Here is a 27,859-nt window from a genome sequence, read left to right on the forward strand (position 1 = left end):
GCTATCCAGACTTCACGACCCATGGATCTCTCTCAGCTACATTTATAGACTCTAGTTAGAGAACGACAACTCAAAAGCTAGATCTTGCAGTCTTCATAAATGAAATCCCCTTGGAGTGACTCCTTATATCTTGGGTCTAATTTCCACAGTCTTTCCCCTCCCTCTGCAAACCCATGGCTCTATTCTCCTTAACCATTGGTCAGTGCTGGACTAGGGGTGGTTGGGGAGGGGAGTGAAGATGAGCTGTCCTTCCACAAAACCTCCCCTGTTAGATGGCCTGTCTGGACTAGCCTGGTGAGAACAATGGATACTAATTAGTTTTCCCACTCCAGCATCTTACAACGTTATCCCTACCCATAATCCCCCTGGCTTCACTTTAAAGACAATGAATAGCAACCTTACTGCAAGTCATCAACATACAATACACAATATACATATGTACACTGAACTACAATGTCCCCTTAGCCACATGTTATTGGACAATGCAGTTGTAGTCCGGTGAGCTGGGGAACAAAAGCATGGGCTATAAAAAGTACTTGCTATAATCCACATTATGTGAGAAATGAGAAACCGAATGGTCACAGGGTTATCACACTCATTTTGTCACAACTTGTGTAGCCAAATTTCACTGATTTGGTTGATCACTAGCTGCAGTGAACAACCCATGTTGCACTGCAGACATAGATTTCCAGTTTTAACAAGGGCTACGAGATAAGTGAACTTGTTGCAGAATTATGTGCAAATCGAATTTAACTGTGGAACCGGCTATTTTGCAGAGATACAAGTTTCCAACCATATAGTCTTTCAGTTCCGCATTTGCTTCGCTATTCTGCAAAATGTCCATTCTGCATTTCATTTGCTCATTCTGGATTTTTAATAGTCTGTAACTAGAGCAGTGACACCAATGGTGTCACTTCATTCTGCTGTGTTGTTTGAATTTAACAAGTGGCATTTCATGCCGAGCACTAATGGTCAGTTCTACTTGAGAATTGAGTGAAACTCCGGACCTCAATGTGGGGTTAAATGAAAATCCTGTGAAACAGTTTAGAAAATTCTGGTAATCTTTAGTCCACACACAGTTCTGCATTAGTTTCATTGGGTCGAATTGACAACATTTTGCAAAAAAATTGTGAATGGCTTTAAGCGCTTTTTCACTTTTGGACAACCTCTCCATCTTGTGCCATTCTTTCTCATTTAGCAAACGAATACAGAGTCCCTCCATGTCCCGCCCCTCACCATTACCCCAAGCCTGGAGCTGGTGGTAGTGATCACACTGCGAGATTATAGCTCGTTAGCTTTCAATAGAGATGAACTCAACTCACAGGGATAGGTCAGGTTACTACAGGAAAGGTTAATGATTTATCATGTAGGGACTTATGATTTAAGCTCAATATAATATTTTGTACAGAGCAAGGACATACATGTCACCAATCAGATTTGTAATAGCAGATTCTCTTTTGCATGAAAGATGGCAGGGACGTCACCTCACACACCTGTACTATATCTGTTTAAATGCAGGTGACTTGGTGATCTAAGGCAACTCACACATGCAGTTTAAATTGTGTTCACACAAAACTAATAAGACAGCTGAGTCATCTGACCAGTAGAATTGGAAACTACACACGTTGCATCTGGTTTATAAACTTTGCATCTGTGTCTGCTCAAGAAAACAAGTGGATGGGAACATTCAACACCTTCATGCTTATCAAGGCAAAGCCAGACAACAGCTCTTACTTGTTGATGGTACAACTTTTCCAGTTCAGTAATATGCAGATGAATTTCATTTAGTATATAAATAAGTAAGACTGCGCACCCACTGGCGTTAAAATTCCGCTTTTAAGATGAAATTCTAACGCAAGTTAAGTGCATGTAAACGCCTGTGAAAATAAAACGTTGTACCAACATTTAACTTGCATTGTGCTACACTGCATTTTGTTAACGCTTCTTGTTCAATTTTAACTCAGTTAAACACTTACAATTATTTCAATGGGTGTACCATTTAAACGCAATGAGATGCAGCTCACAAGCATTTACATATGTATTTCCACATTGGTTTGGCTTGAACAAGATAACATCCTGTATTATAACAGACAGATGTTTAAACACACTTGTAAACACATTTAAACACATAATTGGGAAGCAGTTTATATGACTTATTTGCAGTTCAATATGTGTTAAAAAAAAACACATTGCAAGTGCCAGTCTGTACATAGACAAAATGAGAGTTTATTGAACATATGTATTAACATTTGTATGTGCAACCTTTGGAAATCTACAAATTAATGCCCATATGTGATATACCAGAGATCTTTCTTAGCTTTTTAAACTTCTTAACTTTATTCTACTACAGTCATAGTTTTACTCCGTGACAATCAGCACAGTGGATGTGTTACATAGACTATTAGGTAGTGAGATTTACTTCAAACAGATGATAATGCCCCCTACCCCAGCTTTACTCATCTTTAACTTTCTGCATAAGAACCTCGTATAATTTCTGCATGACTAATGATAGTATGAGTATAGTATGAGTGACTGAAGAGCTGAACCTTGATTCTTTAACAACAATAAAACATTTTTTTTGTAATCTTTTGCTGTGGAATTTTGTTTGATGTCTATTTGTACCAAGAAGCTTAACATCTAACATAATACAAATCTAATTGATTTTGGATGTGCCAATAGCACCAGCGCCCCAAGTAATCAATCATTGGTCTTATTCTCAAATCATACAATTTAATCTACATCACAAAATGTAATGCTATTGTAACTCAACCTGGTTCTTGAATAACTTTTTTTATTGATGGCAGGAAGAATAGGCCATTTTACCCGTGCATTACACCTATGTGTGGTCATTAGAGTTAAGCAAACCTTTCAAAATTTGATTTGTGACCAATTTGCTAATTTGATCATGAAATTCATAAATATGCAGATCAATTTGTGGATCCACCACTTTAAACCGCCATTCTACAAATAGTTCTTCTAAAATTAGGTTCCTCCTTCCCAGACATAACCTCTGGGGGTAAATGTATCAAGCTGAGAGTTTTCCGGCGGGTTTAAAAAGTGGAGATGTTGCCTATAGCAACCAATCAGATTCTAGGTGTCACTTTGTAGAATGCACTAAATAAATGACAGCTAGAATCTGATTGGTTTTTCAAACCCGCCGGAAAACTCTCAGCTTGATACATTTACCCCCTGGTGTGACTAATGTGAGTGAGAGGTAGGGAGGATGTGTTTCCAGTGTTGTTTTCAGTTTTTGCTGTTTTTACATTCCACAGATTATCTTTATTATTTAGAGACCTAGATGATAAATTACTTTAAATTATATTGCGTAAGGGTCTTGTTTCTATCGTCTATCTGTACTTTTTTGACTGATTCTATTGTTACTTTTCTGTTCCGCTTATTTCTTGTTGCAGATTCTGTGGTGCCATATAAATAAAATAAGATGGTTTTGAAAATAAATATATATATATATATGTGTTTATAAAATTTAAAAAGTTTTAACCACGCTTACTGAGATGTTTATTTGAGTGAAAGATAAGATGTATATACGACATGCAGTAGTATTATAATAATTTCTACCATACCTACTGAACTAGTTATTTATTCAGTGAAAATTGTTCTGCTGCAATTAAAATAAATGATATTCAAATATTTTCAACTCATGTCTTTTTTATTTATGTAAATGAAATAGATAATTTAATGTCATAGTTAGAATGTTATAGATAGAATAGATTATTTTTAGATTTGAGTGAAAAAATAGGCATTTAGAGGACAATTTAGTGTTGCACTAAGAATAAAATGATTTGATCATACCTACTTACTCATTTGAGTGAAAAAGAGGTGTTTATAAGACAGACCATTTTTGGAGGCACTTGGTATAAACTACAGTATGATCATTTGAGTCACAAATGTTACAAAATATCTTTATGCAACATTTCAAATAATGTGTATACTGATAGATAAATCATCAGCACTGTTTTGTTCTTGGCTACCATCAATATATATCTGTCCATCATCACCATCAGCATCATCACTATTCTGCTCACAACAAGTACATTTACAGTTTGGAGATAAATGTATTTGTGGATGTTTCATTTGAGAGATCTGTAGTTCATTGCATTCTTTTCAGTTTTCCACTGCTAAGAAAAGAAATAAAAATATATATTTTTAAGACTTACTAAACAGACAGTAAATGCTTTGGTATTATAAGAATAAACTATATTCCAATTATCATTAAACACCCTTTGCAGTATTTCTTAGTGCCGGACCTGGCTGCACAGTGCTAGACAGTCTGGAACACTGTCATTATTGCTATTACACTGTTCATTTAAGGATGCGCCGGGTCTAACACCAGTATCAATGAAGAATGCTTTGCAAAAAAAAAACATTGTACTGGCGCTACACTCGCCGCCTCCTTAAATGAACAGCGTAATAGCAATAATAACAGTGTCGCGCTGTATATTTACGTCATTTTGCCCGGACGGCCTCTTCATGCACCGTGTTTATGCAAAGTCTGTTTTGCAAGCTGTAGGGGGAAACCACTATCGGTATGCCCTCCATCGCTGTTCTCTTGTAGGCTTGATTAATGTCGTGGTTTAGGAACTCACTATTTAGTGCCCAATCCGAGAGGAGTGGGTTAGCAAAAAAAAAGTATTTTTCCTTTCCAGAAGCAACAAGCCCTGTGCTAAAAAGTTGTGGGGCCAGTTTAATTATCAAGATTAGGACTCGTGCCATGGAAAATTTGATGTTCTAGCTGTGCCAAAATAATGGACAGTGGTCTATAAAACACATGCCCTTTATAACAAAAAAGTTTTAAAAAACACGCATACATTTTAAAATAAACAACACTCCAAACTCTTGTTCACTACTTAATTAAATCTAAAATAAAATCTTCTTTCCTGCTTCAACTTTGGCCCCAGTTGATGCGTGTCCTTAAAGCTTCACTGTGGCATAGTGTAGTATATTGTACCTAATGACCACTCCATTCAATTCTAATAATCAACATGTGATGAAAACGTATAATGTGCCCTTTTTGATAACGTATGTTACATGTAATTATTTTATATTTATTTGTAAGATCCAGCAAGAGAATGTCCTTCATATAATAAATGTACAATATGCAAACAAAATTCATAGAGTCCTTCTCTTAATCTTAAGTGTAAATGTCACGTGTCATAGGTCAGAAATTATAATGCATTATTCGCTAACCATGTGGCAAAATAAATTGAAAACGTTCACAGTATAAGGATGATTGATGATGTAAACTACCGAACCATAGTGGCAGAGCTCGACATGCTGGTGTTTGTAATTCTTCATCTCTCATTTCCTTCTTTTCATAGAAAATCAATTGATCTTCTCGCTGGGAATGCATGTTCAACATCAGCTTAGAAAAGGCTTCTCATTAGAAAGTTTCAGTTCATTTACAAATAGATGTCATAGATTTAACATAGGAGAACCAAAACTGGCCTGTCATTGGATTGTAACTTCAAGAAAGAATATGCACCTTTATGGTATGAATGGACCTCATCAGGTCGTCTTCCAAAACAAATCATTTCAAAAAGACTTCAAAGTGCTTGTTTAGCAATACCATAAACAATATGACAATATAAAACATTATGGTAAAAAAAAATTGTTTGGTGTAAAGAAATGTGCAACGCATTAACCATCTTTTTTTACCATAAACGCAAAAAAACAAAAAAAACAAATAAATAATAATATAATAATAATAAAAATTAAACTCACTATCTTTGTATAACAAGAACAAGCTGATTTACATTATGATATTTGCAACATTAAATTATCCCACTCCATGGTATGATTGGTATTATTTGGAATTCGGCAGAATGTTGCTATTTCTCAGTGTGCTAATTACCTTGTGAAATGAAATTCAGGAAGTACGCTCACAGATGATTTAATAAGTGGAGATGGTATTAAATGTAAACAAATAATCAAATTTGAACAACAAATTCTATTAAAAAGGCAAGATTAGCAAATTGTATACACTTTCCCTATAAACAATTACTTTGCTGTCTGTTTCTCTTTGAACGATAAAATATTTACAAACCTATTGGCATACTATTAAAAGAAGTTCGACCAAAGAACCATGGGAGAAAGACTCATAAATGAACAAAGTGAGATACATAGGGAATCATCATCATCATCACCATTTATTTATATAGCGCCACTGATTCCGCAGCGCTGAACAGAGAACTCACTCACATTAGTCCCTGTCCCATTGGGGCTAACAGTCTAAATTCCCTAACACACACACACACAGACTAGGGTCAATTTGTTATCAGCCAATTAACCTACCAGTATGTTTTTTAGAGTGTGGGAGGAAACTGGAGCACCCGGAGGAAACCCACGCAGACACGGGGAGAACATACAAACTCCTCACAGATAAAGCCATGGTCAGGAATTGAACTCATGACCCCAGTGCTGTACCACTTAGACCACCGTGCTACTTTAATCACAGCCGTTCTGGCTTTTCAGGTTAAAAGAAATGTCTTAAAATTATCTTTTTTTAAATTATTTTCTCTTCACCTGATTGGGTGTTGGAATTGAACACAGACCTACGAAGCTGTGGTAAAACTTGCTCATATAGTAAATCTCTCTTATAGTTAATAAAATAAAGTTGAGAAGCAAATAATCAACATTTGTTAGAAGGCCTTAAGGATCACCTGTTGCCCTTAGGACCAGGAGAAATTTACCCTATGTTCTAAAAATATTTATTTAGAATCTCTCCTCATTTATAAAGTTTCTAACAGCAAAGCAGGAATATGATGTATTAAAAATTATATGCAGCATGCCCATCCAACCACAACTTTTCCCTTTGGTGCACGTGAGGTGAAGTTTTATTGTATAGTAATAAACTATACATAAAAACTTTAGTAACCTAAAAATATACTTTTTGCACTAATAAGTAAAAAATAACTTTGAACCAATAAATAAATATGTTTCATTTATAGCTGGAAATTGCTACTGAATTCCTTTTGAAATTCTTGATTGATGCTTTAAGAAACATTTTTATCCTAGATGAAGTATTGAAACCTTGAGCAATCCTCACACCCCCTCAAGATACTTAGCTTGTTCAGCATATGACCTTTACATGACAGAAGAAAAATTAAAACCTTGGACTTTTGGAATGCAAAGGTCTTTTACTGACCTGTAACACTTCTCTAGCTGCATGTTGGCATTTGACGTTTTAAGCCTACGTGATACTTGTTGAGATATTTTCTAAAACTCACTCTTTTCCAGTCTCTGCACCTGCTGAAATAGAAAGCTCTGATAACTGAGGATTTCTTTAACAACTTGATGGAATTCATATTATGTAAACAGCATGAAATGCTTAAAAAGGTATCCAGCAAGTCTGCTCTAGACCAGTGTGACTAAACTATTCAAGCACTGTGCATTATATGCTTCATCTGAAGCCCTGTAGATATAACCAAAATACTGAGGTCATGGTATTTTCATGGAATTTAGAAGACCACCTTCCTAACATAATACTGGCTTTCTAACATAATGTCTAGCATGGGATAATATTACTTTTCAAATATAGAATGAAATAGATTCACTGCAAAATGGTGCTACACTGGGAGACGGTCCCATTGATGTAGCTCCATTTTGCCACTAAACTGGTCCAGATCACTCCATGTCTGCCTCACGGTGCAAGTGAGGTCATGAGTTTGATTCCTGACCAGGACCTTATCTGTGTGGAGTTTGTATGTTCTCCCCTTGTTTGTGTGGGTTTCCTCAAGTGCTCCCTCTTCCTCCCACACTCCAATAACATACTGGTTATTGTATTTTAACTGTTATAATGTGATTATTTTACAGATACTAGTGACCCTCTATTTCCAGCCTGGCTCTTCCATAGCCTCCCCTGATTGCAAACTGAAGACATCTAACTTGAAAAGGCAGTGAGACCCCATCAGTTTGCTGCATTAAACCACTGCTGTCATTGTAAATACCCATATGAACAGTGCAAATGTGGTGTTCATATTTTATAATAAAATAATAATCAAGGCTTTTAGCTATACGTTTGTCCTTATATAAGATTTGACAGTAAAACTTCACTATCCATTTTTAAAGATAGATTCTACATTGTCATTGCAGGTATACAATATATATTTTTGAAAACCACCTCTTTTGGGGTCTCAGAACAAAGGCACAATGACACTGTGCCTCCCAAATTGAGATGGGTAGACGACTGGGTCAGAGCATCTCCAAACAGCAGGTCTGGTGGGGTGTTCTCGGTATGCAGTGGTTAGTACTTAACTACCAAAAAGTGGTCCAAGGAAGGACAACCATTGAACCGGAGACAGGGTCATGGGCGTCCAAGGCTCATTTTTGCATGTGGGTAGTGAGGGCTAGCCCATCTGGTCCAATCCTACAGAAGATCTACTATAGCACAAATTGCTGAAAATGTTAATACTGGCTATGATAGAAAGGTGTCAAAACACACAGTGCATTGAAGCTTGCGTAGCTACAGACAGGTCAGAGTGCCCATACTGACCCCTGTCCACCACCTGGAAGCGCTTACAGTGGGCACATGAGCTTCAGATCTGGGCCATGAAGCAATGGAATAAAGTGTCCTGGTAAGCTAAATTATGTTTTCTTTTCAACATGTGGATGCCGGGTGCGTATGCGTCATTTACCTGCGGAAGAGATGGCACCAGGATCCACAATGGGATGAAAGCAAGCCGGCGAAGGAAGTGTGATGCTCTGGGCAATGTTCTGCTAGGAAACCTTGGGTCTTGGCTTTAATGTGGATGTTACTTAGACACGTACTTCATGGCAACACTACTCCCTGATGGCAGTGGCCAATTTCAGCAGGATAATGGACCCTGCCATACCACAAAAATTGTTGAGGAATGGTTTGCAGAACATGACAAAGAGTTAAAGGTGTTGACATGGCCTCCAAAGTCCCCAGATCTCAGTCCAATTGAGCATCTGTGGGATGTGCTGGAAAACACGTCTGAGCCATGGAGGCCTCACCTTGCAACACACAGGACTTAAAGAATCTGCTGCTAATGTCTTGGTGCCAGATACCACAGGACACCTTCAGAGGTCTTGTGGAGTCCATGCCTCAAAGGGTCAGAGCTGTTTTGGTGGCATGAGGGGACCTACACAATAATATGCTGGTGGTTTTAGTTTGGGGCTGGTCTATGTATGGACTATTTTGGAAGGCATACTTTTTCTTAATGAAGCTGTTAAAATCTTCTATGTCTATGCATAAAATGGGAAATACTATTTACCTGTCAAAAGGGAATGTTTTATTCCAAAAAATGATGCATATCGCTCTAGTACAACTGAAGCTCTATGAAACACTGGCATGTGACAGAGACAAAGCTTTTACCTTTTATAATTGATTTTACTGCATCTCTCTGGTGGCTTAAAACAGCTTAGAGAAGCACTTACATATGTGTCAAGATACTTAGGCCTTCTCTGGAATGCATCCTTTCAAACTAAAATTGTCAATTGTTCTGGAAAGTGCAAAGCAGTCGCTGAGTCTCATCAACTGTTGTGTACAGTGAACACTTATGTTCTGTGTGTTAATTAAGACTATTTTTTAAGGGGGTGCTAGAAAATGCATTAAGGTTTTACAGGTAATTATTTATCACAAATTCACCTCTAGTCCTGGACTAATCCCTTTATATTATTGGTGGGACCGCTGCCTTCTTCACTTTTATTGGACCTGATGACTGATAAACAGGCAAAGGATGATACCCGGCTGCTCCAATGGTGTTTAAAACATAATCAGAGTATCCGGGCAGGATCCTCTGTCTGCCTCTCAGCTGTCAGGCATATGCAGGGTGCTGCTAGGGTGGGGCGATTCCCCCCCAGATATCATCATCATTTATTTATTTATTTATATAGCGCCACTAATTCCGCAGCGCTCTACAGGGAACTCACTCACATCAGTCCTTGCCCCATTGGAGCTTACAATCTAAATTCCCTAACATATACACACACACACACAGACCAAGAGAGACTAAGGGCAATTTGATAGCAGCCAATTAACCTATGTTTTTGGAGTGTGGGAGGAAACCGTAGAACCTGGAGGAAACCCACGCAAACACGGGGAGAACATACAAAGACAACACAGATAAGGCCATGGTCGGGAGTCAAACTCATGACCGCAGCGCTGTGAGACAGAAGTGCTAACCACTGAGCCACCACTGCCCTTCGAGATGAGTTACACATATATATATGAAATAGAAACATGAAATATATTATCTACAAGACATAACTTTTACACCTACATGAAGAAGATTGATACATTTTTGTTATGGATGCCTCCATACTCGAAAATTAAGGTTGCACATATTTTAAGATGTATGTACCAAAATACAGAAATGGAATCGCAAGTGTACCAATGCTCATCCGCAAACGATGCATCTTTACATTTAATGCTAAATCAGGCTCAATGTCTACTACTGTACAGTGGGATTAAGAATGTCAGACCTATTTTACAAGATATTATAATTTATATCAGTCCTCCATGTAACATTAGTTATTTTCTACAAATGAGTGCATGCAATTATTTCCGAAATGCTAAAAACTTGTCATAGGTTTCAATTTTACTGATGCCCCATTTTGCTACCAACTCTGCATTTGCCCCTTTTAGTCCACAACATGTGTTGACATATTAAAAGAAAAATATCTAAGACAAAAAGAAAAATGTTCTTTCCATAATGTAACCATTAATTGTACTTCCTTATTTTTAACTTTTCCTGAACTTAGTTTTGAACTTTAATGTCACTGATGCTTGCCAGAAAATCATTCCTTAGTATAGAAATTACCTAATTCTATCCTATGATCATTAAACTGGAATACTATGTGCATTAGTCGTATAAAGAGAATTATTCTTTGAAACATTTTAATCACATCTTTAATTATCCTGATAGATCTCACCTATTAATTCTTCTGGGCTTCACTTTCTTTTTGTCATGAAAACAAGACCAAATCAGGTCAGTCCCAAAGTTAATTTAATTCCTTCAACACTTTTCATCCTACTTAACTCACAATTTGCCTTGCAGCTATGTATATAGTTTTGGTTCCACAAGCAGAAAAGGGAATCTGCAGGGTGGTGAAAGATCTCTGAGATCTGCAAAAATGAATTAATAACAAACTGAAAATCAACATTTGTAGACTGCATAAATACGTAATATGTACGAGGTGGTGAGAAGACCTCTGAGACCTGCGAAAATGGATTCATAACAAACTGATAATCAATCATTGACTGTGAAAATGCTTAATATGGCCGTCACATGAAACTAACCTGTCATTTCGGTCATTTCACATTGAGGATGAGCTCCTTCGCTGTAGTTCTCTGATATCAGCCACCCCTCATCATCCTCTTCTGCCTGCATGTTGTATACCTTGTTCATGTTGACTAAACCGGCTAGGTCTCTAAAGGAGCATTGGGAAAAAAAGAGAGGATGGATTTGGTCAGCAAAGGCAGCTCCTCAATCACCCTCGAGATAAGCGAATCCTCCCTGCAAAGACAGCTGGGCAAGTTCAAGACCAAGTTCCCAGAGGTGCCCATATAATTAACAAGTATCAATACTTCTCCATTACCGTATCCATGTATTCCCATCAACACAAAGTACACAGTGGCAGAGACATGAATCCTTTTACTTTTTATTTGTGGAAATACCAACGGTCTTGGTCTAGGGTGGCAGAATTGCAGGGAAGCTTTTTAAGTTCTCATTGATGGTTTTAACTTCATTTTTTAATTCTTTTTCTTATTTTCTACATAAGAGAACTACGTGCTGCTTGGTGGTTGGCAGCAGATGTGCTTGGTCAGACATCTGCACCAGCATAAAAAATTTCCATTATAAATTTTAAATACATTTATGTGGACAGGTGGGATATGATGGGTGTTAGGGACACGAAGCACTGTTGCAATGTAGGGAGGGAGAACAGCAAAACATTTAATTTACAATCTGCATATCACATAGATGTATTGGCTGGAAACAAAAAATATAACACATTGGGGAGAATTGGCCCAAACAACTTTGAAAGGGATAAGTCAGCATCATCAGGGTAATGATACCAGTAGTGAAATTGAGGTGAAGGCTTACTGCTTTCTAAAGCAGTCACCGCACAGCTCACTACATCAGTCTGTTAGCATTCCAAGTGCATGACACCGTGTACATCTGTAGTCTCTTAGTCCACATCATCAAGTTAGGTGAGCCTGACTTGTGGGAATCAGCGATCTTCCCCAGGTGTGTAGAATGCTGCCTATTGTATTCCCCATAATCAGCTGCAGGAGCCTTCTCAGTGCACAGGTACAGACTTATCACAGTTCTCCACAAGTCAGTCACCAAACATGATGATGTGGTTTAAGAGACTATAGATGTGCATGCTTTGAATTCACCAGGTGTCGGTGAGTAATTAAGAGGCCCAGAGACACATTTAATTAATGATTCATGCAATTAATAAAGATGCGGTTCTTGTGAGCTGCTAGTAAGAATATTGGTGGCATTAATCAAAATCTGATTTGCTCTATACTTGGAAATACACTTTACAGCACCCTAGAGTGTCTGTGATATATATGCTATTTGATATGTAAGTTGTATGCAACACTTAATTGGGAGGGTTTTTTATATCTGACTTGCACTAGAGCTCTTTCTGACAGATGGAAAAAAAGGATTACATTGTCTGTGAAACCTATAAACAATGTCAATTGTGCCAGGCCTCTTTTTTTATTAAAATGAGTGTTAGTCTCTGAAAGGCTAATTTCAGGTAAGGTAATCGTCATCATTATTAGCTATTTATATAGCGCCACTAATTCCGCAGCACTGTATAGAGAACTCACATCAGTCCCTACCCCATTGAAGCTTACAGTCTATATTCCCTAACACACACACACACAGACACACAGACACACAGACTAGGGTCAATTTGATAGCAGGCCAATTAACCTTCGAGTATTTTTGGGGGGGTGTTGGAGGAAACCAGAGAACCTGGAGGAAACCCCTGCAAACATGAGTAGGGAACGTAGAAGAGTATCACAAAGAATAGCACAGACACAGAGGACCTCATTCATTGAAAGAGTAAAAAAAGGAGTACATTTTCTCCTGGACAAACCATGTTACAATGCCAGGGGTGCAAATGAATTTATTATTTTGCACATAAGTTAAATACTGGCTGTTATTCATGTAGCACACAAATACTTGATAGCTTTATTTTTACATTGAAATTTAAAGTTGATTGATCTAGGACATGCCCTACCTCAACTATAAATCTGTCCCCACATTTTAAATGTACCTCCCCCTCCAATGCAATTTGGTTTTGCCAAGGTGCAAATTTACTCCTCAATTTTGCTTTACTTTCCTTAATGAATCAGGCCCAGGGACAATTAAAGTGACACTTTAAATATAAAATCATATGTTTGTACTGTAAACTTTGATATTTTCATTGTTTAGACTATCTATATAATTGTCAATGTAAAAATAAAAACATGAAATCCCACAGCTGACTTTTACAGATGTTCCTGCATAGTATTGTGTTTATACTGTATACTTTATACTTTTCACATTTTACTGATGTAGACTTGTGTCCTTCACTATGTACATTATAGACAGTAATTCAGTACCTGTAGGTCAGGGAGTTCTTTCAGAGGTAGCTTGCTTAACATGCTTTACTAAACACATAGTAAGAGCCACTGTGCTACAGGAAGCTGCAGTCAGTCACATTGCTGTTCCATTGAAGCCACGCCCCCACGAATGAACACATCAACATGTGCATCCTGTGCCAGAGAGACTCTCCCTATATTGTTCCATGGTCCTGCAGCCCTCTGACACCAATCCCTCTCCACCCCAAAATTAGTCCCTTTAACTGCTGGTAGTCATATCTGTAATATTATGCTCACATGCTCTGCAGCAAGCACCTGCTTGGAAGCATGTAAGTAGCTTGAAAGGCAGTCGGGAGAAGTGTCGGTATGTCATACTGGCACATACCTCCCCAATTTGATCACTGCTCTCATCAAAAATCTCAGATAAAGCAATACCAAGAGCCAATACAAACTCAAACTTGTTGGTTCCGTGTTCTCTCCACAAAAACATAATTCAACATGTTAAATAAGCACAAGGTATTTCAGACTCCAAACTAAACAAACAGATTTTTTATTTTTTTATTTTTTTGATATCTGTGCCAGGAGCCGCCGAGCTACAGACAACGGCTCACTATAGCTTCTCCGTCCCGTTTGTTGCTAGTCAGCCAGGACTCCTGACCTTGGCCGCACACACTGCATCTTCATCCGGGACCCTGTATTGATACTTTTTGGTCTCATGTTAATTTTTGCCCTGTCGCTGCAGGGGGAGGAGGTTTGATCCCGATGGTGCAATCTAATTGGCTCTCTCTACCAGTGGCGGATCCAGGAAGGGGCGATCGCTCCCCCTAGCAGGGGCTTGCTGCCGATGGCTGCACACTGTGCAGGTCCGTTCAGCAGTGACAGTGTACTGCCCGGCTGCTCTGATTGTGTTTAAAACACAATCAGAGCAGCCAGGCAGCACATTGTCACTGCAGAGCGGACCTGCACATACTGTGCAGCCACCGGCAGCCTTAAAAGGCAGAAAGGGGGCGGGGCCTAAAACGCCCCCCCCCCCCTAAATCGCCCGGGGTAGAAAATGTTCCTAGATCCGCCCCTGCTCTCTACTTTAAATGGCAAACAGGGCTTAGCTGCTCAAGCAAAGGTGCAGGACAGCAGAGGAATACTGCTCTGAATTCAGACGCTGGTCTACAGACAGTGAGTGGAATGATCCAGCTCTGCGTTGCCAATTCCGGTTGGGACTTGCAGAACAAATCAAGGATTCCCTAATACAGTACCCTGTCCCTGAAACTTTGAAGAAATTAATGCAACTGGCTATTAAGATCGATAGGTGCATAAAAGAAAGGAAAATGGAGAAGGAACTAAGTGTCTATACTTCGTCTCTCACTTCCTCGATATGCCGGGAAAAGACCAAGACTAGTGAATTTGGAAGAGGTCCACTTAAGCATACAACAAGTTTCTATTCCAGAAATTCTCTTCTAGTTTCTGCGCCTTCATTTTTTGATAATCAAGTTTCGGATGTCTCTGTCTTACTGGATTTTAAAGCAGAGGGAAACTTATGGACATTGGGTTACCTAAAGTCTTTAAAATTCCTTTCCTCCACATGGATCCGGATATCCTAGCATGTGGTCTAGACAGTAATATCCTTGTAGTGGGAATGATTCTAAACAAGACTCCACCTTTAAGTTTATTTATTGTATAGCCTGCTATCGGAACAGTTGACCCTATTCCTGATCTATGGTTCCACGGTTCTGCTCACTTTAAGTTATTCGTGGCTGAAGGTGAAATCATACGCTTGGGCTTGTTTGCCTTTACCCATACAAGTTTCCAGACTGTACCACAAAATCTTCCTCTTGCCTACTATTAATTTCTTGATGTCTTCTCTAAAAGAGCAGCTGATACTGTGCTATTGATTTAGTTCTGGGGGCCAGACTGCCTAAAGGGAGACTTTGTACTCTGTCTTCTCCTAAAAATAAAGCTATGGAGAAATACATTGAGAAAACCTCAGTAACGACTTCATAAGGTCTTCCAAGTCACTTGCTGGAGCAGGTTGTTTCTAAAAGAGATGGATGCCTTCTAAGGTACTAAATAAAATTGACATCAGGAATACTTACCCCGTTGCTTTGTTCTCAGTTTTGTTTGATCAACTCAAGGGAGCTGATATATTTTCTAAAATAGATCTTCGTGGAGCTTATAATTTAATTTGTCTAAAAGAAGAAAATGAGTGGAAGACTGCATTCAATACTCAATCTGGACTTTATGAATATCTGCTATCATCCAATAAATAATCAAGGTCGTTATCCAAGATTTCCTGGACAAATTTGTCATTGTATATCTAACATTCTATTTATCATCTCTACACTTACATCAACTACATGTTAAGAAGGTCCTTCAAAATTCTCTGGGAGCATAAGTTTTTGCAAAATTAGAAAAAATGTGAATCTGAAGTTACAAAGGTTGTCTTTCTTGGATACATTATCTCCCTCAATGTTTCTCTAAGCTTCAGGCCATCCTATATTGGGTACAACCCACCAACGCAAAAGCTATCCAGATGTTTCTAGGATTCTCCAACAACTACAGAAGATTCATTTGTTCATTCTCTGTCATTGTTGCACCCAACACTGCCTTGACAAAAAAGGGGCTGACACCATGAACTGGACTCCTTAAGCTCGGTAAGTCTTCACTGCCCTAAAAAGTGCATGTTACTCTGCTCCAGTGCATCATCATCCCAAATCTGAATTTTCTTTTATTGTGGAAGTGGAGGCTTCTGAGCTTGGTTCTGGAGCCATCCTTTCCCAAGATGATAATGATGATAAGAAGTTACAACCATGTGCCTCTCTTTAACTAAAGTTTTCTTCTGCTGAATCCAATTATGATGTTGGTAACCGAGAACTCCTTGCCATAAAATGGGCTTTCAAAGACGGAAGGCACTGGTTAGAGCGGGCAAGTCAAATCAGTACAGTTCTTACTGATCACAAAAACTTGCTGTATATAGTCAAAAGTCTAAATTCAAGACAAGCACGTTGGACACTATTCTTTACATGATTCAGCTTTATTATTACATTTAGGTACGGCTCTAAAAACCTCAAAGCTGATGCTCTATCCCCAAGTTTTCTTCTGAATCATAATTCTATTATTTTTACTACATCCTTTATAGCATGACTCACACAGGATCTCTCTAACCAATTGTCACTAATGCAAGATCAAGTCCCTCCAGAAACACCTGCTCAGCTGTTATTTGCTCCTGCTGGTCTTATTTGCTCCTCCTGTTGGAGCTCCATTCTTGGAAATCTCAGGTCACCCTTGAATTGCTAAAACATGGAAACTATTGTCCCGTTCAGAGTGGTGGCCATCTATGAATATGGACATGAAAGAATTTGTCCTGTGCTGTGAGATTGTGTCAGAAATGGGTCTTCTAGGAATATTCATTCTGGACAACTCATACTGTAACACTCCTATAGGTAGGTGTTGTTGAGTGTAGTGCGGATCCCCAATACAAGTAGGACATCCTGATGGAGCAATCTGATTAGCTCTCTCTACTTTAAATGGCAGGGAGGGTTTAGCATCCCTGATGGTTAACTGTTGTGCCTGAACCTCGTTACCTGTTCCTTTTGTTGCCTGTTTGCTGTCTTGATTACCTGTTGCCAACCTCCTGCCTGTTCCTGGATATTCTCCGTTCGCTGCCTGTATTGATCCTAAGCTTTTTCTGGATGATCCCCGCTTGCTGCCTGCCTGAACCTTTTGGCTTGTCTACAGTTATATTTGCTATCCTCCTGCCCTCGACCATTTACATTGTTACTAGTTTATCCTCTGTATACCATGTGGTGTGCTGTACTCCTAGTCTTATACATGTTCGCTACCTTGTACCTGTGATAAACCTTTACTACTTTGAGTTGAAGGACTGGTGGCATATGACTACCTGTGAGAACATCTCTCTCTACTGAAAAGATGGCTTGCTATAGGTGAAGATCTCCCTCTCTCATTCTGTTCTAACAGTTTATCAAGGTATCACTGGGAGCCATAACAATTTGTTTATTCCTTTAATATCTTTTTACAATGGACGGGCCTTAAACATATGAATCATGTGCTTCTGGTGCATAAAAAATATTGTCTCACTTTAAGTGTGACAGTCAATGACTGTTATGGATGGTAACTGACTGGTCAATAAATGAGGTACTTACACATCCTGTATCAACTAGGTGAGAAGATCACCTTCGGAGTAAGGAGAGCTAATGGTTCCAGATTAGCTCACAAAACAGACCCAGATTAGCTCTCTATCCAAGTCCTGCATCTGAGTAGACCAGGATTGCGGTTCTCCATCTTGTTTTATTCCTGCCTCAGTGTTGTCCATTATCCTTGACCCGTCTGTGTCCTGTTTAAGTTTGCATCAACTGGCTACTTTGGTGGTTTACAGTTGCTCGGAACCCACCCCTTCCTGGAAATATGGTGGACATATGAGTGACATGCTGGTCCCTCCCCCGAGGACCAACCTTCTTACTACTTGCAGGACAGAACAGTTTCTCGGCTCCCTTCTTCGTCTCTCTGCTAATGACCTCACATCATATGAGACACATAATGACATGCACACAGTCCCATCAAGCAAAAGAGACAGACAGAAACTGCTTGTGCAGTGCTGGAAGTAAGAAAGTAAGTGTGGGGAAAGGGTGGGAGGTTCTTAATTTTATTTCTTGGTTGTAGCCTTTGTTTGAGGTACATCTTATTTGTATGATGTTATACAGTAGTAATTAGTATCTTCATTAAAGAGAATGCTACTTATGTTTCCTCTGTGCCATACTCACAGTCTATATTTCACCCATCTCCTATAATTGATAAAATATAAAAATCAGTTTCCATAAGTTTCTTCAAAGTGTTCAAGAGTTAATTCAGGTTCCATTTATTAAAGTATCTCTTATATCTATGTCACGCGCCGGTCCCGTAGATAGGTGCCGGCATTGTGACTTTTTCCCTATGAACTATGTTTTGGACTTGTTCCAACTCAGAGACACTACTTTCATACAGGTGCTGCTGGTTGTGTGATCAGGACCTCCTCCCTGATTCTTATTGGTCCTGAGTACTATTTAAACTACCTTTGGGTCATTGCCTGTTCTTCGTGTTACTCAGATTGCCTGGCTCCTGGTTACCATTACTTGTTCCTCTGTTTGGGCCTCCTGAGTCTATTGTTGCTGTGACCTGCCGGCTGGACTTACCTAATTCATCGTTGCACTTGGTACCTGTAGTTCTACGCTGTGCCCAGAGTTTGTTGCTGCTGTTACCTGCTAGCTGGACTTCCGCTTATGACATCTTCGCATCTGGTACCTGTAGTTCTACTATGCTGAATCTACTATCATGGATGTCTGCTGATTGAACTTTTGCTTTTACATCTATGCACCTGGTACCTGTAGTCCTCTGTGGTCCGTGGAACTTTACCGCTGTCAAGTTACAGATTGGAAACATCTGAGTTTATTGCTGCATATTCAAGTTGATTCTATGCACCTGAGCTGTATGTTCAAGCTGGCTCCCGTTAAAGACTCTCCTGTGATTCTGCCGCTATTCTACTGTGACTGTGTTCCATAGCGAGCTTGCTATTAAGTTTACTACTATTGAACTTCTTCTCGTGAACTTTGCTATATATTAAGATATCTCTGTGTTGGATTTTTGCTGGAAGATATTAGCCTTACGGGGCGGCACGCGGCTGGGATTCTTTGCTTTTCTATTGCTTCTAAGTAACGGACTGTTTAAGGGCTCTCTGCTCTATTTGATCATATTGGGATTGATATATATTGTCCAAGAATTATCGTGATACCTGTGACCACCTGCTATGTGGAATATATCATCTTCATGTCTGGACTATTTGCTATTTCATCCCATAACAGTTGCTCAGAGTTACTAACAAACTGAAGTATATATTGTGAATTGCATTCTGTTTGTATTCCATTGCCGTGTGTGCTTTCCATGTTATATATATTCTTCCATTGCTATTATACCATCAGCATATATACCTGTTGTGTCATCAAGCAATATATCCTTCAATTTTATCATCTCTCCAGTGTCTTATTGCTACTGATATTCAGTCTGAGTGTTGCCTCCACTATCTTCTGTCACTTTTGAGGTAGATCATTATAGACAGAGGCAAGGGATCAATAAAAAACTACTCAAATCGTGACAATCTACATTGAGCAAACAAATTGCTTACTATCAATATAAGGGTGAGCTTTGTAATTTGGCTCAGTATATATTGGATTGTAATGATTATTTCAAAGAGGTTTTAGGGATGTGCGCCAGCTGTTTTATCACAATGATTTTTTTTTTCTCTGTGGCAGCAGTTGCTGAAGATTTGCCCTAACCGGCTGGTATTCAGTATTCAGCTCATAACCCTTTCTCTACCACTAACAGGAGTTCTGTTCTATTCCTACTGACTCATGGAGTATCAATCCAAATGAAGACTGCAATAGTTAGCCCAACAGTGGAACCGTTATCACAGGCTCCTATTTTGATTTTTCCGATTTGATCAGGTGAACTATATCTGAGGAAATTGAAACATCTGTCAGAAAGTTGCAATAAGACCCCAGCTCCAGTTGCCAGCCGACCTCAGCTCATTCAGTGCTGCTGTTTAAGGATTCCATATCCTGAAACAGTCATAGCAGAAGACATAGGTGTACATTCTAACCTATCTGTTTCTGACATTTGTATGCTTCTGTCCTGATTGCTTTGCCTGTGGTTAGTCTTCCTCTCAGTGCAGTCTATCCTAAGTATTCTGTTATCATGTTCCATGGTTTACCATGTCTGGCTTGTTCAGTTATTGTTGCCAAGGGAGGATTGGTCACAGGCCTGACCAGGATTTTCCACCAGTTCACCATTACCCCCATTCTTCTTTTATAAACTTTTCTATATTTTTTTGAGCTGATCTGGCCCGTCTGCTCCTATTAGTGGCTAGCCCTGTCTCTCTAGGACAGCCATCTTATTATATGTGTCGCTAATCTGAGCCGTCCATCCTCTTCATGATCCTTGCTTCCCTCTCTTTGGCGCCCTTGAGTTGAGCTATGTTTTATTTGCTTCCAGGTATTTTATTTCATATAAGACATGTAAGTCTCTGGGGACATACTGAATCAGACCTGCTGTAATATTGCATTCAACATGACATCTGACCCTTCTATAAATGCTAGCAGATGTCCTACGTACTAACCTTTTCTCAAGCTCAGCAAACAAAATTCACCAGTTATAACTTTCACCCCCCTAACCCACGAGATGTGTGAAAATCAATATAGAGCACAGGATGAATTACCTTCTTGACTGCGGATCACTGATCTCTATTCGTTTATCCTGCTGACTAATATACAGAAGCTGTAAGTTTATTTTTCCTTCACTTTAACATTGTTCTGATGGCTATCTTAGGTTGTGCACTATTTCTGTCTTATCTAAGAGTTAGGAATTAGTACAGCTCGACCTGAGAGAATTGATCTATGGAAAGATGACCTTGAGAAATTGTTAGCCTGTAGAGAATGTATGAAACAATACTGCACAACCAAGGTGACTACAACCCTGGATAAATAATTTCCCCTTGTTTAGAACAGGGACTTTCAAACTCATATGCTTGCTTTAGTTTTTTTGAGTGAAAACAATTTGCATCATACAGTTTATAGAAATAGAAGTCTAAGACCGCACGCATACAGCGCTTATTATATTCCTGTGGATTGTTCATTTTTGGCTACCATATAGTGTCCAGTAATCCAGGGGTCACTATTGGGACAGGACAGCTTTTATTCATAAAGTAGTTTTAATAAATGCCACATTTGTTTGCACCTGCATATTCTTTAAACACATACACGGGCATATTGGCTATTTAGATGACAAGCTCTTAGGGCAGGCGTAAATATTCTAAACACAATTTTAAGTCAGTTTTTTCTTCTGCTGTCAACATACACTCTGTGGGCTTATGCTAATAAATACATACAGTCAGTGCCGTAACTAGGGCAGCGCAGCATTTGCAAGATCCATTGCTGATCAGTGGAGAACATTACCGGAATTCAGTGTATTATTTAGAAGTAGGGTAGGTAAAACATCCAATGCAGATAAGGATCTTGTGTCGGAGACCTGCAAGTACCATGCAGCACAATCCCTTCTCTGTAAACCTATGAACTGGTTGGCTCTTCCCCTTGCATCTAGATAATGTCCTGCATAGGCTAGACGTCTTCAGAAGTGTCCATCTGTGCTAGCAAGTCTACAATGTTCAGCCCACATGCATCCTACAGGGATGATCATGTCACCTGCATTATTTATACATATTTTAGTTATTCATATAGTTAATGAAAATCTAATCGGAGTATCTATTTACAATTAAGTGTGAACAAGTAACTCAAATTATTCCAAATAGAAGGAATGATCCCCATCTGATGAAAAAGCAGTATTCTACCGTTACTGAATAATTGACGTACTGCAGATCACTGCTGTGAACCAGCTGCTATTCTACTTGTACATAAAATATATGATAAGTTACCTGCCCCGTCAAGGCGCTTCTACTTATAGGGTGGTCCTAACTCTGAACAATGAGATTCCATATATTGTGTCCTACATTCATGTGCTTTTAAATTGGCAGTAGAGGACCAGCGCTCACTGTCACTATTTAAAAAGCACTTCCTGTAGTAGTGTGGAGTGTGGAGGGGAAGGAGCCTTATCCTGGGAGCCAGCATGACTACAAACTCCTCTTCTATTACCCTTGGTTGAATTATTTCTCTTTGCTATGTCCACGAGTCAAAGTCCCTCCCTGTAAAATCCCTACCTGCTCATCCGGTCCTTGTATGTTAGTTCCTGCTCTGGAAATCCATTCTCTCTCAGTTACTGATCAGCTCTCCCTGCTGATTGTAACAATATCCCTTTTATGCACAAAGAACAATGTTTCAGGTGTAAGCACTTCGCACTCACACCCATCAAACACAGAGAGAGAGATATTCTTTTGTCAGATTCACGGTATGTGTGGCATGTTGTACTAAAAAATCAGATTCTATTGTGTGATAATCTCTCAATAAAATATGTCCTTAAAAGATCAATACATCTTTTTGTTTCTTTTCTTTTTTTCCTCATTTCACACCCTGAAAAAAGTTGAACCCACGCCTAGTAACTTAACCAAACAATATCAGGCCAGATGCACTGTAGTGTCACTGTCCCACAGAAAAGGCAAGACTACCAGGTGACTTCAGGAAATATTTCTATAAGTTGGGGTTTGCATTAATACACGTGTCAATGGTTTTGTATGCGAAAGGCTAGATTTTTTTTTAAAACAACTCACTTGATAATATGTACTATTTGTCCATAACTAAAAAACTTGTATATATTATGAAATAGATTTCTACGGAGTAATTCCACTTGTCATCTATGTACTGTATGCATATGCAAAACTGCATATATTTTTATTACCAAATCTTAAATGATAAAAAAAAATCACTGCTTTAACCGCTTTAACTTTTGTCTATATTTAACAGTTCTTTTATTTATTTATTATAATAATAATAATTTATTTATTATTTTTAATATTAATTTAAGTCGCTCGGGCTATGTTCCCTCAATAAACAAGCCTCAACTACTTACAGAATCATTCAACTTCTAAAGCTTCTCATGGGATAAATACAACTTGATATCATCACAGTATATAAACAATTTGCTAAAGGAAAACCTAACAAATAATTTCCCTTTAACAAGACAGAGAGCCACAGTTTATTGTTGATTGAAAACATTCCATGATTATGTGCATTTATGTTCATTATTTTTGCAGAGCCAAAAATATGAAAGCTTTATAGCACGAATATATTCAGGCAAGTAACTGCAGAATAACATATTCAGTTAATTGAGCAACTACCTATAGAACTTTAAAAAAATGTTTAAAATTAAAAATACGTTTTTAAATTAATATCTAAATTCTAAAGTTCAAAGATAAAGAAAGAAATTATACCGGACAAACTGGTCAAGAGTGCCAAATGAATCCTTTGTAATACTCCTAACATTTATCCTTGGTTAGATATGACGATTTAGAAATCAGTGCCCCAGCTATAGCTTAATTTCTGCTCTTTAAACAGAATTGACAAACAACACAAATCAATAGAAAATAAAATGGATTTGTGGGTTTATGATCAGTGCCAGCTTTTGGGGTGTGCCACCAGCACCACCACACAGGCCACATGCTTCAGTGAGGCCCCAAGCATCAAGACACCAATGGCTGCATGGGCTTCAAGTTACCGCCATTATTATGGCAATACCACGGACCACTGTAATAAATAAATGCGGAGTTATAGCTTTTCATTTAAGCTTTGCTATGTTCGCATTAATGGGCAACCAAGGCCCTGCTTTCTAGAGAAGAATAGCCCCTGTCTGGAGTCTTCTGTGGGAGTAGAGGGGGTATAAAGAGAGGGGCGGGAGAGGGGGAGAACCAATGGAAGAGAGAACAAGGAAAGTAAAGAGAACCAAAGGACTTTAAAGTAGAGAGAACTGGAGAGGAGGGGAGATAAAATATTTATCTACAGTGAATAATATGGAAAAGTCAAGTGCAAGTTAAACTAATAAAAATTGTCCATTTACTATTTACACCTGCTTGGCATGACATCCAAAAGTAAAATCATTCATAGCTATTTAATATAACAAGAAAATATATTCTATGTAACAATGATATATTTTTCAGTACAATATCCTTTTTAAGAAGCAGCAACAAATTAAGTTATAGTTGATGTAAGCAGTAATATAAATAATACATTTTGACACATAAATATTTCACCTAAATAAATAAGGCGAAATACCCCTAACAAACAGGTTTTTATAAACCAAAAAAAGCAGCATGATAGCTCATTTGTGCACCAATTTGTCAGCCAGGTGCATTCATTGGTGCATGCGCACATATTGCCTGGCCCCACTCAGGCAGCCACAGAGCTTGCGTAATTCATATGTGTCCTTTATTACAGTGATGAACTGGCAAGCTAGCAAAAATATGTACATACCACCACACAAGAGGGAAAAAGAAACAGCTTCACCTCAGCTTTTTCTAGTTTCTAAATGTCCTTACTATATAGTACAGTCTAATACATACCAGTTTACATGTGCTTTCTAAAGATACTACAAATCTGTGACAGCTCATTATTAGCACGCTAGTGGCATGTCTCGATATGTTAACTTGAATTTAACAGTGTCTGAGTTAATAAGCAAACATGGTTTAAAAACAAGGGTGTTGAATATAATGTAACATTTGTAGGTTACTAAATACTGCGCTACATATTTATGTTGAATCATGTTACCTTAGGTGGATTGCTATAAAGGCTTAGATGTGAGACTTGATCCCTGCTTGACATTCTGATTATACACTGATAAAATGGCTTTCATTACCTATGTCAAACTTGTTACTTTATACATAAATAAATCATGACTTAATCACAACCAGGAAATGCATTGCTGAACATATGTTGATGCCAATCACTGACCACAGTGAGATTTGTGCATGGCATTATGTCTTAGAAGTAATCATGACCCAAATTAAGATGTTGCATAGAGTTTTGCTTACATGATTCATAGAATAACATATGCAATTTTATTGAAATTGACCTGCTTCATATGTATTAGAGGAAAAATAACAACTCCGCTTTCATTATTTTTCTTATAGGAAAGGTAAATAAATTTTAAAAATAACTTTCTTTTTAAAGGGGGTCTTAATCTTATATTTTTTTATTTTACATTTGGTCACTTATTCTTTTTTTTTCAGTTTTAAAAAAATTTGTATTATATATTTTACACAAATGTATTCTTGCATTCTAGGATCTCCCCTACAAGACTGGATTAGTAGATGACCACTAGACAACTTCAGAGTACTTCCTGGAGCAATAGGCAATATTAAGCAACAGGCAATGACTCTCCTCTGGATCTTATTTCAAATCCTTATTTGTGGGTCATTCAGTGTGCCTGTATAATGTGAATACTTCTCTGCTGGTGCTGGCTGATATTGAGCTCACATAACACTGCCATTGAGAAATAGAGAACATAAAGTTACAGTCATATCTAGCATCCTTCTGTTAGAATATTGGGATTGACTTTTTAACTCTGGGGAGCATGAACATTTGACTGTGTTTGTTGACATTACCTCTTCAGCTGTGGTGAACATAAGTCATTGTCACATTAAATTAAGGTGTGCTTCTCTTCTGACCTGATTGGATGAGCCTTAGTTCAGGCTCTTTTAGCCTGGCTAGCAGCATCAAAGACTTTTGAATCAGTACCATGGGAAACAGCATTCCACCATCCTGTTTACTGTGAGTATAGCATTCTAAACATTGAACAGGCTATTAAACAGTGGTCAGCTAGCTAGGAAGTAAATCTTTCTATATTATTCTACCTGATGATTACAGTTCTGAGGGGCTCTGGGCTTGTCTCAGATGCAGTTGGTCTTTTGCTGTCTCCACATAGATCAAGAAAATTGGAAATTCTTCATTATCAAGATTGCACCTTGTGAGTACTGTACCTAGTTCTAAAAGTCTGCGTGTCAACGCGAGGTGGTCCAGTTGGATCCTGGCCAGATTTTAAGGGGTTTAGAGACCCGGCCAGACCTCCCATTGGTGGACATTGGCAAGAACTTTTACCTGTGGAGCCTGTTCTGAGCATTCCACTGGATGGATTTTTACCAAAATTTCGAAAGACTTTTAACACTGGATCCCAGAAGAGATACTATGGGGTGTAGGTCTCAGTTGGACCCCGCGATGGTGGACGCTGGCCACACCTTTGACCCAGGGGGCCCATTCTGGGCCCTTCACTGGATGGATTTGGTTTCTTAGCATTCGGAACCTCCTGCATCGATTGGGATGAAACCGATGAGAGGTGGTCCAGTTGGATCCTGGACAGGTTTTAAGGGGGTTAGGGTCCCAGTTAGACCTCCATTGGTGTACATTAGGCAGAACTTTGACCCAGAGAGCCTGTTCTGAGACTTTCACTGGGTGGATTTGGACCAAAACTTCACAGACTGGTAACATTGGATCCCAGAAGACATACCAGGGGGTTGAGGTCCCAGTCAGACCTCCCGTTGTTGTACACTGGCCAGAACTTTGACCCGGGAGCCTGTTCTACTGGATGGATTTGGTATGTTTGTCTGTACAATTATGCATTTGGACTCCCCTGCACCGATTTGGATGAAACCAATGCAAGGTGGTCCAGTTGGATCCTGGCCAGGTTTTAAGGGGGTTAGGATCCCAATTGGACCTCCCGTTGGTGTACGATGGGCAGAACTTTGCCACAGGGAGACTGTTCTGAGCTTTCCACTGGATGAATTTGGACGATAACTTTCACAGACTGTAACATTGGACCCAGAAGACATACGAAGGGGCTGAGCTTCTGGTTGGACCTCCCATTAGTGTACGCTGGCCAGAATTTTGATGTGGGGGGCTGGTTCTGGACCCTCCACTGGATGGATTTGGTTTGTTTGTTTGTCCGGTATTGAAACCCCTGCACTGATTGGGATGAAACCAACACAAGGTGGTCTAGTTGGATTCTGGCCATGCTGTAGGGGGGTTAGGATCCCAGTCGGACCTCCCGTTGGTGTACACTGGGCAGAACTTTGACCCGGGGAGCTTGTTCTGGGTCTTCCACTGGATGAATTAGGTTTGTTTGCCTGTCCGGTTATGCATTCAGACACACCTGTACCGATTGGGATGAAACCAATGCGGGGTGGTACAGTTGAATCATGGCCAGGTTTAGGAGGTTTCGGGTCCCAGTCGGACCTCCTGCTGCTGTACGCTGGCCAGAACTTTAACCCGGGAAGCCTGTTTTGGGGCCTTCCACTGGATGGATTTGGATATCATTTTATGTTATTTTAATAATTTGAAGATTTAAACACGGGATACTTCAGCTAGTATACAAATAAACATTTAAACAATTGCCTCAGTTTAGTTCACTTCTTTGGTATGGTTTTAACAATGTGTAAATTATGTATGCTGTACACCAGTAATCGAGCATCAAAATATTATTTTTTTTTCTCCACTATGAAACAGAGTACCCTACTGATTTTTTTTGTGGTAGTAATATATACCTTTTTTAAACACCCCCCTTCCCCCAAAAAAATGGGATTCCTAATGTTGATTGAACCTAGCGTTTTTAATTCTATTCGAAATATGTAATTCTATTCGAAAAACGTGGACACCCCTGGTTGAACTGACATGGAATGACCCTGTTGTTTGATGCATGCCTAGATTTCCACACTGCCCGATACTGAGGAGCATTATGGGGGGTTACGAAACAACTAAAATAATAATTTTCCAGAAATCCAGTGACCTCTGTCATCATGACTTAAAT

At 38.9% G+C, this 27,859-nt stretch overlaps 1 long non-coding RNA gene across 1 annotated transcript; it reads right to left on the reverse strand.

Moving 5' to 3' along the window:
- Positions 1-3,752: 3,752 nt before the first annotated feature.
- Positions 3,753-11,490, reverse strand: LOC142143006 (uncharacterized). Its single transcript, XR_012689459.1, has 3 exons — positions 11,279-11,490; positions 7,163-7,266; positions 3,753-4,136 (listed from the first exon to the last, which is right to left on the reverse strand). It is a non-coding gene; the product is annotated as an uncharacterized LOC142143006 (long non-coding RNA).
- Between the last annotated feature and the right edge of the window lie 16,369 nt (positions 11,491-27,859).

Source organism: Mixophyes fleayi, chromosome 3, assembly GCF_038048845.1.
Source record: "Mixophyes fleayi isolate aMixFle1 chromosome 3, aMixFle1.hap1, whole genome shotgun sequence".
Lineage (NCBI taxonomy): Eukaryota > Metazoa > Chordata > Amphibia > Anura > Limnodynastidae > Mixophyes > Mixophyes fleayi.